This window comes from Leptonychotes weddellii, chromosome 3 (genome assembly GCF_054177405.1).
Source record: "Leptonychotes weddellii isolate Sample4059 chromosome 3, ASM5417740v2, whole genome shotgun sequence".
Lineage (NCBI taxonomy): Eukaryota > Metazoa > Chordata > Mammalia > Carnivora > Phocidae > Leptonychotes > Leptonychotes weddellii.
The window spans coordinates 120658300-120673443 of NC_138371.1; positions in this window are offsets into that span (position 1 = coordinate 120658300).

Genomic DNA, 15144 nt, shown 5'->3' on the forward strand with positions numbered 1-15144 from the left:
CTGGAATTGGGGCACACATTTCCACCCATATTCCAAGGGGAGGCTGAGCCATGTGGTCTAGCTACGCACCCCGAGAGATGAGAAAGCAAGTTTACTAAGCATCCAGCCAGGCTGTACCCCAGGAAAATTGCTGGAGCAAGGCTAGACCCCTCAGTAAGTGAATATTTACTGCTGGGGACTGCACACACTGGGCCACAGGCAGGAAACACGAGGCGAAGTGAATCCGTGCAGGGGCAGAGCGAGCTCTCAGTTCCTCTAATGGCATGCTCGGAACACAACATAATGGCGGCGGGAACAGAGTCATGAGACAAGAGAGGAGGGGACTACTGCCGGTGCCCTGGGCTTAGGGAAGGTTTCAGGGCAGAAGCTTTCAAGCGAGTCTGTGCAGGGTAAGTATGACTGTGAGGAGGAGGAAGGGGCAATGGGGACGAGGAGAAGAAGGGGTGGCTGGCAGTCTGCTGTGAATGGGGAGTGAGGCCACAGAGCGAGCTGGGGGAGAGGGAGGGTGGAAATGGTCTGCTGAGGAGAGATGGTGGGGAATCACCCAGGGAACAGGCAGATGCCGAAGGTCGCGGGCAGGGGAATGGCACAATTGGATCCACGTTAGAGGCAGAGTTTCTGGTGGTATGTGGAGGATGAAGGGCAGGTCAGAGAATCAGCAGGAGGAGAAGAGCCAGCTGAGAAACTGCCGTGAACACTCTGGGCAAGAGCCGTCAGAGTGGATGGTGAGGAGGTGGTTCAACAGTTTTGCAGGGATTTGGTGGCTGATTGGACGTGGAGGGCAAGGGCCTTCTCTCTCTGTTTGCCCCCTTCCTGCTCACCCTCCACACCCCCTGATGCTCTGTTTTACTCCCACCCCAAAACGCTAATTTTAATATTGGTAATTCCAACAGATAATGTTATTCATTTCTCCTCTGATTTAATAGTGGAAGTCTCTCCAGAGTGAAGTGAAGGCAATGTAGCTAGTAATAACATTTCTGAGTTTGGCTCTAAATCCCCTCCAGGACATTGTTAAGTGGACCTGACTTAACAGGCCAAATTCATAGTCCGAATAACTTTAACAGCATTTACTAAGTAAATGCCAGGCACTGTTTTAAGGACTGCGCGTATATTAACTCATTTAATCCCCATAACCTTCTAATCCTAATAACCCAATCAGGGAGGTGCTGTCAGAAAAATTATCCAAAAGTTAGAATGAAGGCAAAAAGGTGGACGACACATCCTTTCTGTAAGAGGGAAAAGGCTGCCCAAGGATTTTTCCAGGAATGTCCTTGGTTTGCCTCATTGCTTAATCTTGATTAAAGTTCCCAGATGTAGGAAAGTCATTTGTTCATTTGAAGACTTCGATCCAGGAGATTTACAAATAATTTATCATGAGTGAAACACATAACCCCAATGATTTATTATATGTTGGGCATTACTCAGGTCATATCTAATCCAATGGCCTTATCCCAATATTTCTGTATTAAATTCTCCATAACTATCCTAGCTTCTCAGATACTCTTTGAACCATCATAACATCTAATTATTATTTCATTATTAATGAATGTGAAAATGAATGATTTTACATTTTTTTGAAAATTACATTTTGAAAATTATTGTTCCCATTTTACAGATGATTAAACCGAGGCACAGAGAGGTTATGGAATTTGCCCAAGGTCAATAAGATACAAGTACTAGAACTGAGATTTAAATTCAGATAGCCTAGTTACAGAAAAGTCTTCTTATTCACTCCCCATGTATTTATTGAACACTTTTCTTCATTCTTGACTTTTCCCAGATTTCCCCTCCTACTGAATCCAAGAGTTCTTTATTTCATTTAGCAAATATTTACGGAGCTGCTACTATGTGGCAGGTTCTGAATTAATCTACTTCATGGTATATTGTATTAATGTTGTATAGCACAAGCTTAAAAATAAGCTCCTGTCCATGTGTCCAGGCTCTTAAACAAGCCAGGAATTCATATAATTTGCCTTGTCCTTTCTGTTGGCATCTTATGGCTATCTATGCATTTGGGCAGTATATTTGCCATTGGTAGAGGAAGGGGCCAGAAGAGGTAAAAAGCAGGCTCCTTGATGATGGGATGAGGGTCTATGAAAATTCTAAGAACTAGGTGTTTTTCCAGAATCCTGGGCCCATGGAATTCATATTTGTAAAGCTGGACATGCAAAATGATGTTGTATAAAGATTCCCTTTTGCCAACTCCAGCACCCATGCTCTCCTTCAAAATCACCTAGTAGCTGCCTTCAGTGGCCTCACCTAATTCTTATATTAATAGTGGCCCTTATGCTAGAATCTTTCCAAGCAATTATAATTGGTGGTTTCCTTCTGTTTCAGCTGTCAGTAAGTTCTATTGTTGTTTTAACTGTCTCTGCCTTTAGGTTATGAAAACATGGGGTAAAGGGACTTGGGATAGCTGTGGCCATGCCTAAACTACCAGCAGACTGTCCCCTGAAAACTTCCAACAAGTATTGGTGATAAATGTTCTGCTCTTGGAGAAAACAAGTTCTTCCCATTACACTTTGAGATGCTTATCTCCATTTCAACGATGACAACTTAAACTCCCAAAGTCAGGAAACTCACCTGTAGCCCAGACAGGAAAAAAGTGGTGCTTCAGGGGTGTTTGCCACTCAGCCTGCCTGACAATGATAAGATGCCTAATTTGTTATTTAGCTTTGCAGCCTCTTGGTCAAGTTGCCATAGGTGATCCTTTTATGGCTGGAGATGGAGCTGTGATGACTATGGAGCCCTCTAATTTCCAGATTCCAATTTCCAGTCTCCAGTGGGTTATATTGACTCCAGCATTTACTACCATATTTGCCTTCTAACACAGCAAAACTCCAGGAGAACTCCTCCACCAACAAATAATCAATAAAATGTAAGGAAACAATACCGTTACAATAGCTGCTATTATTATTAACTGTCACATCTTCTGACTTGAGCTAAATTCCTCAAGATGTTAAATAACTGAAATGCTCATGAGTGTTTACCTCATTCCTGATTCCTGGTGCCTCTGCCTCTGTGTCTCCCTTGTTCCAACCAAAGTGCCCAGTGTATTTGAATTTCCTCCAAATGATTCGATATCATGTCTAGATGAGTCACTCTTCCACTTGGGTCAGTGGGAGGAATGGTAGATTCCTAGGCTACCTGGTAGATTACCCCCTAGTAAACTCTGGCTGTAGTGAACCAGATGGTGTGCTAGTGACATAAGAGTCATGCACTTCTGTTGCATATGATGTTAACCGAGGGATTGTTCCTTCTCCTCCTATAACTGGCCCAAGTAGAAGCACATGATATTAAACATGGAGAAGACCAAAGAATCCCAGACTGTCCTCCACGAAGGAAGTGCTAATCCGCACATCTGAAGACTGCCAGTTTCAGGTTGGTGACTGACAGCTCTAGGGAGAAATGGTTTACCCAGAGCTACAGGACAGGTAGGAATATGAATCCCTTTCTTTTATAAAGCACTTAACTGTTGACACAGATACAGGGAAGGGATTATATGGCAGGGATCCAGGGAGGGACGTTGAACAGTTAGATTGATCCCGTATGGCAGATCAGAGAAAGGAGTCTCAGACAATTCAAGTGGTTTATCTGAGGTCACCTCTAGGGAGAAGGGGCAGATCAAGGATGGAGGTGCAGGCTCTCAAATGCAATGGTGATCTAATCTATCTGTGAGGGTCTCCAGGACTGGCTGCCATTTATACCCATAGGAAAATGTCCTTGAACACTTCTCTGTAGTGTGACATGCTGTGGAAGGAAGTGTCCATTACTTAGTTGGGGCACACACGTCTTTCTTGAAGAAAATGTGCTTGAAACTTCCCATTGCTCCTCCTCCTTTGAGAGGGAAAAAAGCTAAGGGAGACTAGCAAAGGTATGAAGTAAGCACCTCAAGAGAATCAATAACCAGGCTAAATTAAGGCAGATATGCAAATGGAATTCTAGTATGTCCGATTTCCATGTGAGATGCCCAGCTGCATTTTTCCATCACTCTTTATAGGCCTCCAAGGAACTGTGAAAAGCACCTGGTCTCTAGGGAACAATATTCTAAAGTAAGCAGCTAGAAAAAATCCTTCTTTAATATGTCTTGAACTCATGGCTGGAACCAGAAATATATCTTCATTCAACATGAGCACATCAGTAAACCAGAAAGCAGAGGTGCTTCCAAAGCACTTCAGGTGGGTGTTTGATTAATAGCTCAGAGCCCATGGCAGCTCTAGAGCATGTTTGGAGATTCTATGTGTCCAGTTTGGGCAGAAATCCATGTGCTGGACAACATGGGAGTGGGTCTCTGAACAGAAGCTGAAGCTATATGGCTTTGCAAGGAGACTACAGTAAGGGATGGCAATTTCTGAAAAACAAGGAGTGGTAGGTTTGGGATCCTTATTCTGGCAAGAAAAGTTATAGCAGAAGCCTGGGGGCCTGGCAATGCCTCCACACATGTTCACTTGGGCAAGCTGTGGGCCAGCATTGGGAGGGGCCCATTGGGATGGGTCTGTGTCTGTGGGCACCTAAAAAGTGTCTGTCCCTGTGGTAAATGTCAGTGATTTGCCTCAGCTCACCAGTACATATCCATCATCTTGTGTTGAACTTGGTGACCACGTATTTTCTTTCTTTTTTACTTTCCTGCTACCTGTTTGGGGCAGACACTACCAGCAACCCATCAGTGATAACCTCCATTTTCTTTTGCTTTTAGAACTACAAGGTGTTCACCCTCCTCTGAGAGGCCTCCTTTATGAGAGACTAGGCCCTTCCCCACACTAGGGAGGGAAGCTCTATTGGTCTAAAGGAACCATAGTGATCTCAGTCCATTACTAATGAACGAAAGTGTAGAATGAGTACAACTTGGAGTGAGACAGTTTGGGGACCCCTTGGGCCAGAGGTTGGAGTATATGTAAAGAGGAGATGACATAGCCTAATCAGGTAGGTTAGATTCAAGTTATGGGATATTATAAATGACAGTCAAGAAGTTTAGATTTTGTTCAGTGTTATTGTTTGGTTTCAGATAGTTTATTTGGGAGGTGATAATAGTGGGCGTAGAGAAAGAAGTTGGGGAGTGAGACAGGGAAGGGAGAGGAGCCAATGAAATGTTTGTTAGTGACTGATTTACTGCTGAGGCAACTGGAGCTCAGTCCTGCTAGAGAAACTGAGGAGTATGCTTTAGAGCTGACTCACTGAGGGACGGGAAGAATAAGACATTTAGCCAGTGACCTCCCAAACCATATTGGTTAACGGTTGCCCTCAGGGGTGTCAACTTTTCCCAAATTTGGGGTTATACCTTCAGTGGCACAAATACCCTTGATGCTGAGGAAAACTTTCAGGAAAATAAGAGATGAAGGCTTTAAGGTGGAGGATTGTCCTGGGAAATGGACCCCATGGCTCCAGGAGACCTCGGAGTTGAGGGGATGTGGGCCCAGGAAATCAACAGTATCCCCTACATTTGGTAATTAATGGAATACACAGAAGAATTTTAAATTGGTAAAAGATGTTAATTAGAAGTTCTTTGGAAAGATTTTTTTTTTTTCATGGAGACAGTGTATATGATAGGTGGGATTTCACATTTCATTCAAAAGACATTTCTTGACTTTGTGCAAATGTCAAAGAGTATGTTAAAGAATAAATCTTTTGCCCTCAAGAAGCTCACTGTTGAGGTGCCTGAGTGGCTCAGTTGGTTAAGCAGCTGCCTTTGGCTCAGGTCATGATCTCAGGGTCCTGGGATCGAACCCCACATCCGGCTCTCTGCTCAGTGGGGGAGTCGGCTTGTCCTTCTCGCCCTCCCCCTCCCCCCACTTGTGCTCTCTCACTCTCTTTCAAATAAGTAAATAAAATCTTAAAAAAAAAAAAAAGAAGCTCACTGTCTGGGAACTGGGGCTATTGCTGTCAGAAGATGAGGACGCTATGCTATTGGTCAAGTGAGATAATGAGGAAGTAAATTAAGCCAGTTCAGAGGAGATAATGGATGTGAGAGACATGACAGAGGTAAACTGAAGGTCATTTGCAGATACTGTAGAGTAATGTTTTTCAAAGTGTCCAGGGATCCTGGGTATCCTCAAGACCTTCCTGGAGGTCTGTGAGGACAAGACTATACTCACAGTAATATTAAGATGGTGTTTTCCTTTTCACTCTTATTTTGTCCCTGCTGTACATTGGAGTTTTCCAGAAACTAAATGATATATCGTGACATAATTTCTCAGGGGCAGGCAAAATGTGCTTTTTAATTCTTGGGTTTTAAAACATTTCTTTTGGGGCACCTGGGTGGTTCAGTCAGTTAAGCATCTGCCTTTGGCTCAGGTCATGATCTTGGGGGTCCTAGGATAGAGCCCTGAGTTGGGTTCCCTGCTCAGCAGGGAGTCTGCTTCTCCTTTTCTCTCTCCCTTCCCCCTCCCCCAATCAAGTTCTCTCTCTCAAATAAATGAATAAAATCTTAAAAAAAAACATTTCTTTCTTCTAATTAATTTCTAAAGTGGTATATATACTATATGGTAAATATTTATTGGTATAACCCACATAAACAAAAGATTTGGGGGATTCTCAATAATTATTAGGAGTATACAGAGGTCCTGGGACCAAAAAGTATGAGGATCACTGCTCTGTAGATATTTTTGATTTGATTTGGAAAATATAGGCAAGGAATTTACATTAAGGAATGTAGGCAGAAATGTCCCAATTATTTGGAGAAGAAAACTAATGCAGAAATCAGAGAATGATTAATTGAGTGACAGACACAAGGATAGATGGAAAAATGGATGGCCTGGGAAATCATTTGAAGAAATCCAGTTTTGGGTTCTGTATTAGTCAGGGCTCTCCAGAGAAACAAAACTGACCAAATGAAAGAGAGAGAGAGAGGGAGAGTTCTCCCTCAGGCTTTTTATTCTATTTAGGCCTTCAGTGGATAAGGCCCACCCACACTGGGGAGAACAATCTGGTTTACTCGGTCTACTGATTCAAATGTTAACCTCATCCAAAAACACCCTCACAGACACACCCAGAGTAATGTTTGACCAAATGTCCAGGCACCCTAGTACCTGACCCAGTCAGGTACTAACTTTGGGTGGGGAAATAGAGACCCATCAGTAAGAAAATGGGAAGACTGGAGTTGAGAGGAAGACAAGGCACTGCTTTGACTGACTTGCTCACTATTTTCTGCCCGGCCACAGATTTTCATTGCTCCGTCTTCATGCTCACAGATTCCGTTTTCGTGAGATCACCCAAATGCCTTCTCATCCTCCCTGTCTTGTGTCTTATCTCCTTTCTGCAAGAATCCTTTTGGGCAAGGATCAAGGCTAATTCTACTTTTTGGACCGAGTTTACTTCATCTCAGCAAACATGAAGCATCAAGATGGTGTTCTCCCCCCACCCCAAACCCATATAAAGCTTATAACCTCATCCTTACAGGGGCAAAGAACACATTTATTTCTCCAAAGATGCAGTAAATGCTAAAGCTTGTTTTATGAGGGAATCCTTAGCTGTAATCAGATTCCTATATGATAATGTATTGCAAATTACTAGTAAATGCTCTTTTCAGTCATCTGAACACTAATGCTGGCTTTCAACAAGTGAGTCATTAGTAGAAAAGAGAAGGACCCTTCACATCTGGGAGTGCCATTTAAATAAAAAAAGTCCTTGATGAAATACATTTGGTGGGCTTGATTCACTAATCCTCACAGAGCAATAATCTGCAGGGTGCAGAAACTGCTACCTGGGAATGATGCAGATGCAATCATCCTTTACTCCCGGGAAGCATGACTAGGCCATACTGTCCTGGGTGACCCAGAGTTACTCAGAGTCCCCACTGTGGCTATACGCCCAAGACCCTTACCGCCTCTCGAAGACCCTTACCGCCTAGTCCTGCTAGCTGTCTGTCAAAATTTACCAAGGCCTCAGGCCTTTGCAGGGAGGGGCTTGTTGCCATTAACAGACAAACTCACAGTTGGCATAACTGTGTTCCACAGAACATGCTAACTCTGGAAGGTTAGAAAGAAGTGTTTCATGGTAACATAGCTTTATAAAAATAAAACCCTCTTTGGAGAGTTTGAATAATACTAGCACTTTAAAAGCTCTGAAAAGACTTTAGTAAAGATGGCTATTTAGTTGAAACTGATTTGATCAGGTGGGAGATACTGTGGGATGGCTCACTCACCTCTCACTCCACCACCCCTTACAGTGTGTGTGCCTCCGATTCCTGAAAATTACATTTCCCAGGACTCCCTTGCAGGTCGGATGCAGGCACATAACTTAGATGGGACAAATGAGATGTGTGCCCAGGGGATACCTGCTAGAGGAAATCAGCACAGTAGAAGAAAACTGCATCTCTTGACGAGCACAGAGCTGCAAGTGTCTGGTTTTCCTGAGGGGGGTGGTGCTAAAGTGCCCGCGGTCCACTCTCGAGTGCACTAGTTGCTAAGCTGCAGGAGAGCACTAGCCGTGGGGTTTATGCTAGAAAACTGCCACAGTGTGGTTGGGCATTGTCCTCCGCCTGTCGTTGGCCCTGGCTGCGTGGTTTCTGGCTCAGTAACGTACCAGTCTGGCTTCCCAGGGTATAATCATAACAATAGTAATCATAATAATTATTTTGCTACTTAAGTTGGCTAGAGTGAATCCAGGTTGCAAGTAAATCCTGACTGTTCCAACCACAGAAACTACTGAATACTTAAAAATATCCCATAAAACTACTGGTTCAAGGAATACATGTTTGGAAATGCTATTTTTCAAAGAGAACTTGGGGAGACTCCAACAGGAATCCAGGGGAATATAAACCCCAAGGGTGGGAATTTCAGGAACTGTCTGTCATGAGGATAGGGGAGCTGTATATGTGCTGTGTTATTTGCCATCTCTGGACCAGAAGCCCTTGAGGTACTTCCTACATGAAATCTACAAGTTCATGAAAACATTGGCTGGACTAAGCATCTGTTCTTTATCTCACTTCCTGCTGGGTCCTCATGAGGAAAAGCAAATAAGTGAATGGCTTGATTTCCCATTGGTACGACCAAGATGCTGAAGATTTATGTCTGAAACCATTAGGGAATGTAATGTGAAGTGCAGCACTTTGAGGTTTAATACATCTAACTTATTAAACACATAAATTATAAAGCGATTCTTCCATTATCTAGGATTTCCTTCTCTAACTTAGTGGCTCATAAGCCAAACTGGGTCCATAGAAATGTTTTACTTTGCCCACGCAGGGTTTTGTTTAAGTGAATTAGTTGACAACATTTACAAAACTGGGAGATTTTTACCTCAAAAGTTAAAAAAGCTGGCAACTAAGGGCGGAGATAATTATGTTCTTTTCAGGTATGAACACTGGTTTTTGTCCGTCTGTTTGTTTAATCTCTAGAATTATTCTTTACAAGGGACACTGGCAATCTGGTCAGTTTTTCTGGCTTTTTTAAATTCCCTAAATGCAACTGTGCCCTTGAAAGAAGCTCATTGAGTTGATGGAAGATGACCCACCAGGTTTCCCATACCTGTAGGATGGAAGGAAGAAAGAGGCAGCACGTAGATGATGAAGTCAGAGGTGGACCCTGAGAGATTGGGCTTGTCACTTGGTCTCTCTGGGAACAATGTCCCTAACTGGTAAAAAAAAAAACCAAAAAACAAAAAAACAGGTCTGGCAGTAGAACACAGATGTTCTGACCACCGGGGTGGTGTTCTATATACTTCATTGTGACCCTTCTAATGAAAGCAAATACAATATTGCCTAATACATAAGAGGGAAAAGGTCAGAAATGTGAAGGCAGGTCCATGGAATGATGGAGGTTGCAAAGACTAAAACTCCCTCCTTGCCCAAAACTTTTTGACACCTCATTGTTCTTGGGGAATCTTCAATCAGACTTCTAGTTCTGTTAGGTAACAAGAAGAGAGTACTTTCAAGAATGGATTATGGATTTGACTAAAAAAAAGGTTCTTAAAAGAAGAACGTATTTCCTTGGTCACCACAGGTAAAAATCTGATGGAGTGCTTTTAGACCTGTGGCTGTAAACTTTAGTCCTTTCAGAAGCCAGAAATGCAAAACAGGGTAGTTGTTTGTGCGTCAGGTGCTGTGGTGACTGTGGTAATCCCGAGAGCATCTATCCTGCCTCAGAGGGGAAGCCACTACTTACTTCAGCTTGCCATTGTCCACTGAGGTTGTGGCCCAATATGGACCAAGATTCCACATTTTCAAGAGAAGATGGAAATCTGGCGTTTTGTGTGAAATGTCCAGATCAGAAAGAAATAAAATAAAATTTGTAAGTCACCAATTTACAACCTTTGTTTAAAATCCTCACTTGACTAGGCTACTTATGAGCAAACATAAAAATAACAGCAACTTTCCTCTAACAAAACATCTGTAATTGTAGATAAAATGTTAAAAAATAATGTTTAGATGTATAGTTAAGCTCTTTAAGGAATAAGATAAATCAATAGAGCAGTGAGCATTTGAGCTGACAGTGTGGCTCCCCTGGATTTGGGAGTAGTTTTAGTCTTAGAAACCAAGAGGTTTGATTTTTTAAAAATTTTTGTTATTGTGGCAAAATATAAACATGAAATTTACCATCTTCACCATTTTAAGTGTACGATTCAGTAGTGTTAAGTACATGCAACCATCACCATTGTCCATCTCTAGAACTCTTCCATCATCCCAAACTGAACCTTTGTACCCATTAAACAATGACTCCTCCTCCCCTTGCCCAGACCCTGGCAATCACCATTCTACTTTCCATCTCTATGAGTTTGACAGCTCTAGGTACTTCACATAAGTAGAATCATGCAGTATTTTTCCTGTTGTGACTGACTGGCTTTTTTCACTTAGCATAATGTCTTCAAAGTTCATCCATGTTGCCAGATTTCATTTCCTTTTAAAGGCTGAATAATAATATATAGATACAGATATAGATATAGACCTAGATGTGTAGATATAGATCACATTTTCTTTATATATATTCATCCACCAATGGACATTTGGATCGTTTCTACCTTGTGGGTCTTATGAATACTGCTGCTGTAAATGAATCGGTGTACAAATAACACTTCAACTCTCTGTTTTCAATTATTTTGGGTATATATCCAGACGTGGAATTGCTGGATTAAATAGTAATTCTATTTTTAATTTTTTGAGGAACTACCATACTGTTTTCCACAGTGGCTGCGTTATTTTACATTCTCACCAGCAATGCATGTGGGTCCCAGTTTCTGCATATCCATGTCAACACTTATTATTTTCTCTTTTGTTTATAACAGCCACCTTAATGGATGTGAGGTGAAGAGGCTTGGGTTTTCATGACCACTTAGGAACAGGAATTGAGATCTTGGACCCACAAGAGGCTCAAGACCTTCTTCAGAACCAGCATTCTTAAATTGCTAATCCCTTATGAAAAAGGAGAACTGTAAATTAATCTACCTATCAGCATAAGGGTATGTCAAGGAAAATTGTCAATTTTTCTCTGGTTGGAAAAAAGTTTGCTGAGGTACAAGAACCCTGAAGCTAAGAAATTAGTTTAAAAGTGTACCCAGGCCAGCAATAGCCCTGGGATATCTGACAATTCAATGAAAAACCTCTTTGCATGGATATACCCTTCACCAAGGATTGTTTCCACAGATAAAACTCAGCTGAACATAAACTCAAAAACCAAATTTGAGTCAAAAACTTAAATACATAATGTTGTAATTCACCATGAATAGAAGTCAACTGACCAAATAAGTAACTTGATTTGATTCCCCCATGATAATACATAAGAGTATGTATGGAGATAATACAACTCCCAAATAGAGGTTATAAAATAAGTATGGTTGAAATGACGAGGAACTTAAAAAGGAATTAGAAACATAAGAAAGAACAAGGCCTTTGGGGAAAAAAAGGGCTGATGTAAAGAAGAAAGAATTTTTATAAATGAAAAACACAGTCATCAGAATTAAAAATTCAATTGACAGATTAAATAGTCACTGAAACAAAGCCAGAGAGAAATTTAATGCATGGAAAGGTATATGTGATGAAATTATCCAGACCATAACACAGAGAGAAAACAGATGAAATATATAAAAGAGAGAGTAATGGCAGAGTGGAACATTTAGACACCCTCCTGCCAATAACAATTACACACTCTGGGGAAAAAAGCAAACAAACGACTGGGAGAAGAACAAAAGCTGGCAGGAACTGGTGAGAATTTGATCCTTACAGAGTGAGAAGCACATTTATATGGTTTTTCCTTTAAGGATACTCCCAGGCCCATCAGACTGTGGCAGCTAGAGAGGAAGCAGAGAGCGGCAGTCTTACAGGACTACGGAATCAGATGATGGAGTTTGGGACTGCCGGAGAAGCCTACAATTGAGGGTGAGGGTAGAATTCCAGAAAGGAGGAAGCCACATAGGATAGGCCCAAAAATCCATGTAGAAACTCCATTCAAATCATTGGGTGATTCCTGGACTACACATGCAGGGGATGAGACTCCGAGGTGCCCAGGGAGACACAACAGTGAGAAAGCTGAGAGCCGAGTAGAAATTTCGGAGTCGGCTGTTACAGATACTCCTTGGAATTCAAATTAAACTGATGTGGAAACCGCCTCTAGCTTTTAAAACTAAAAACCCAGCAGCTATGCCTTAGGCCTTAAGCCTAAAGATTCACCCTAGGCTAGTTGCAAAACTGAAATAGAACCACCCTAACAAAACCTAAAACCAAGCCTTCGTAAGTCAAGGTCACTGCCAGTAATTTAACTGCTTTCTAAGACAAAAGTCAACACTTTTCAGAGAAAATGAATCCAGAGTCTCTACAAAGTATCATCTACTTCACTTAATATAAAATAAAAATTTACTAGTCATGCAAAGATACAGGGAAATGTGACACATAGTCAAGAGAAAAGTCCATCTTAAAAAGAGACCCATAGAATAACTAAAGGTTGAAATTAACAGATAAGAATTTTAACATAATTATGGTAAATATGTTAATGAATTTCAAGAACGCATGGTTATAAAGGGTGAAGAGATGGGAAATTGTCAGCAGTGATATGTAAATTGAAAAAGGAATCAAAGTTAAATCCTAAAACGGAAAACCACAGAATCTGAAAAAAAATTCATTTCCTAGGATTGACAGTATATTAAACACAACAAAAGAAAGGAGTAGTGACCATGAAGACCAGTCTATAGAGATCATCTAAGCTGAAGGACAGAGAGAAAGAGACTTTTTTAAATGAGCAGATCTTCATTGAGCTGTGGGACTGTCTCAATTAATCTAACATGTATGTAAGAAGGAGAGGAGAGAGAGAATGGGCAGGAAAAAAATTGCAACTATACTGATTGAAAATTTTAAAAATTTGATTCAAAACAGCAACCCAGACATCCATGGATCCCAGCAAACCCCAAACAGGTAAGTGCAAATGAAACCATGCCTAACCACATCATAGCCAAACTGCAGAACACCGAAGAGCAAATCTTAAAAGCATCCAAATAAAGAAGATACATTATATAAGAGAGAATAATTATATTTATGATGCCTCACTTCCTATAAGAAAAAGTGGGACTAGAAGAAATAGAACTATATCTTTTTAAAACAATGAGAGAAAAACATTGCCAACTTGACATTCTATACATAGTAAAAATATTTTTCTTAAATGCAAGTGAAATAAAGACATTTTTAGATAAACAAAAGCTGAAAGAATTTGTTGCCAGCAGACCCCACACTATAAGAAATTCTCAAAGATGTTCTTCAGGCTAAAAAAAAAATAATACCAGATGGAAATTCAGAGCTACAAGAAGAAATGGAGAACATTAAAAATGATAAATACTTGAGTAAATATAAAGGACATATAGGATTTTGTCACAATTAACCTTTGTCCTTCAAAACACACCATTGGGAAAATTGAAGCAGGTCACAGAATGGCAGAAAGTATTTGCCCCTTTAGAACCTGCTGCTACCGATCTCACTGTCACCACTCTGGAGGGATGGCTTAGGGCTGGGTGCTAGAAGGGCAAGAAAAAAAACCATGGGAGATCTTTCTCTCAGGAACTACTTTTCCCACTCTTCAAGCCAGGGCCAAGGGTGTCTTTGGAGCTCTCTGGGAATCCTGGTTCCTGCTTCTAGGTTTCAGGCTATCTTGCATCAGGGTTGGGAGACACAGAAGGACAAATGGGAAATTCACCACCAGTTCAGTAGTATGCTGAATTCTGATCTCCTTTCCCAGTCCACCTGCTGCTTTCCAGAGTCCTCAAATAGCTGGTCCAGGGTTTGGAGCTGCATTCAGTGAGAAAGACAGGGTAGATGGAGTGTGCTGACCCATTCCTGGAGGAGGTCATGAAGAGGATGTGACTGCTCGTTGACTTTAAGTGACACTAGGAGCCACTTCAAGGACGCAGCCTTGAGAGAACAAGGTGTGTTGAGACCATCTGGACAGTATATAGACTGAGCCCCATCAAGACCTCTATATAAACTTTTAAGATTCTGGCTGGTAGGCACAGAATTCTACCGGTCTTGCAGCTGCCCAACATAAGCCTCGAATGTGTGTAAGGGGAACAGTTTCAAAGTTCACCAAGAAACACCCGAGGTTGCAAACCAACATGCATCTTACCCAGAATCAAAACCCATGAATGAAGTTTTGAGCATGTTACACCTGGGGTACTAGTGAGACAACTGGGTGAAAATATGTGTGAAGCTTTGAAGTGAGGTCTGGGCTAGAAATAAATGTTCCAGTCTTCAATCTATAGAAGCTTGCAGGCACAGGACTGGAAGAGAGCAATCCAGGAAAAGTGTATAGAATAAGCCAAATGGAACCAAGAATAGAGCCCTGGGACCATCAACATCAGAGAGGTGGGTACAGGAAGAGGAGCCACCACAGAGGGATCCAGTGGGCTGGAGTCAAGCCGAGTTGCTTGTGTCAAGTCTCCATCCTGCTCTCTTACTTTTACAAGACTCAATCGACGTAGGTTAATGGGTCCATTTTATGCCAAATCCCGTAGTCATGTTTTCTTCTGCGCTGCTCTGGCCAAACAACATCTGTTTGGATAGGGGAAATGAAACGTGCTGAGATGCAAAGTCACACACATCCCTTTCTCCCCCAGCCTCTCTACTGAACAGGACATTTAAGGAATCTTGTGAAAAAGACAAAAAGTTAATGTCAATAGAAACCCCATTCAATGAAAGGCAATTCACCACCAAGAGCATTTGACCTCTTTCTGTGC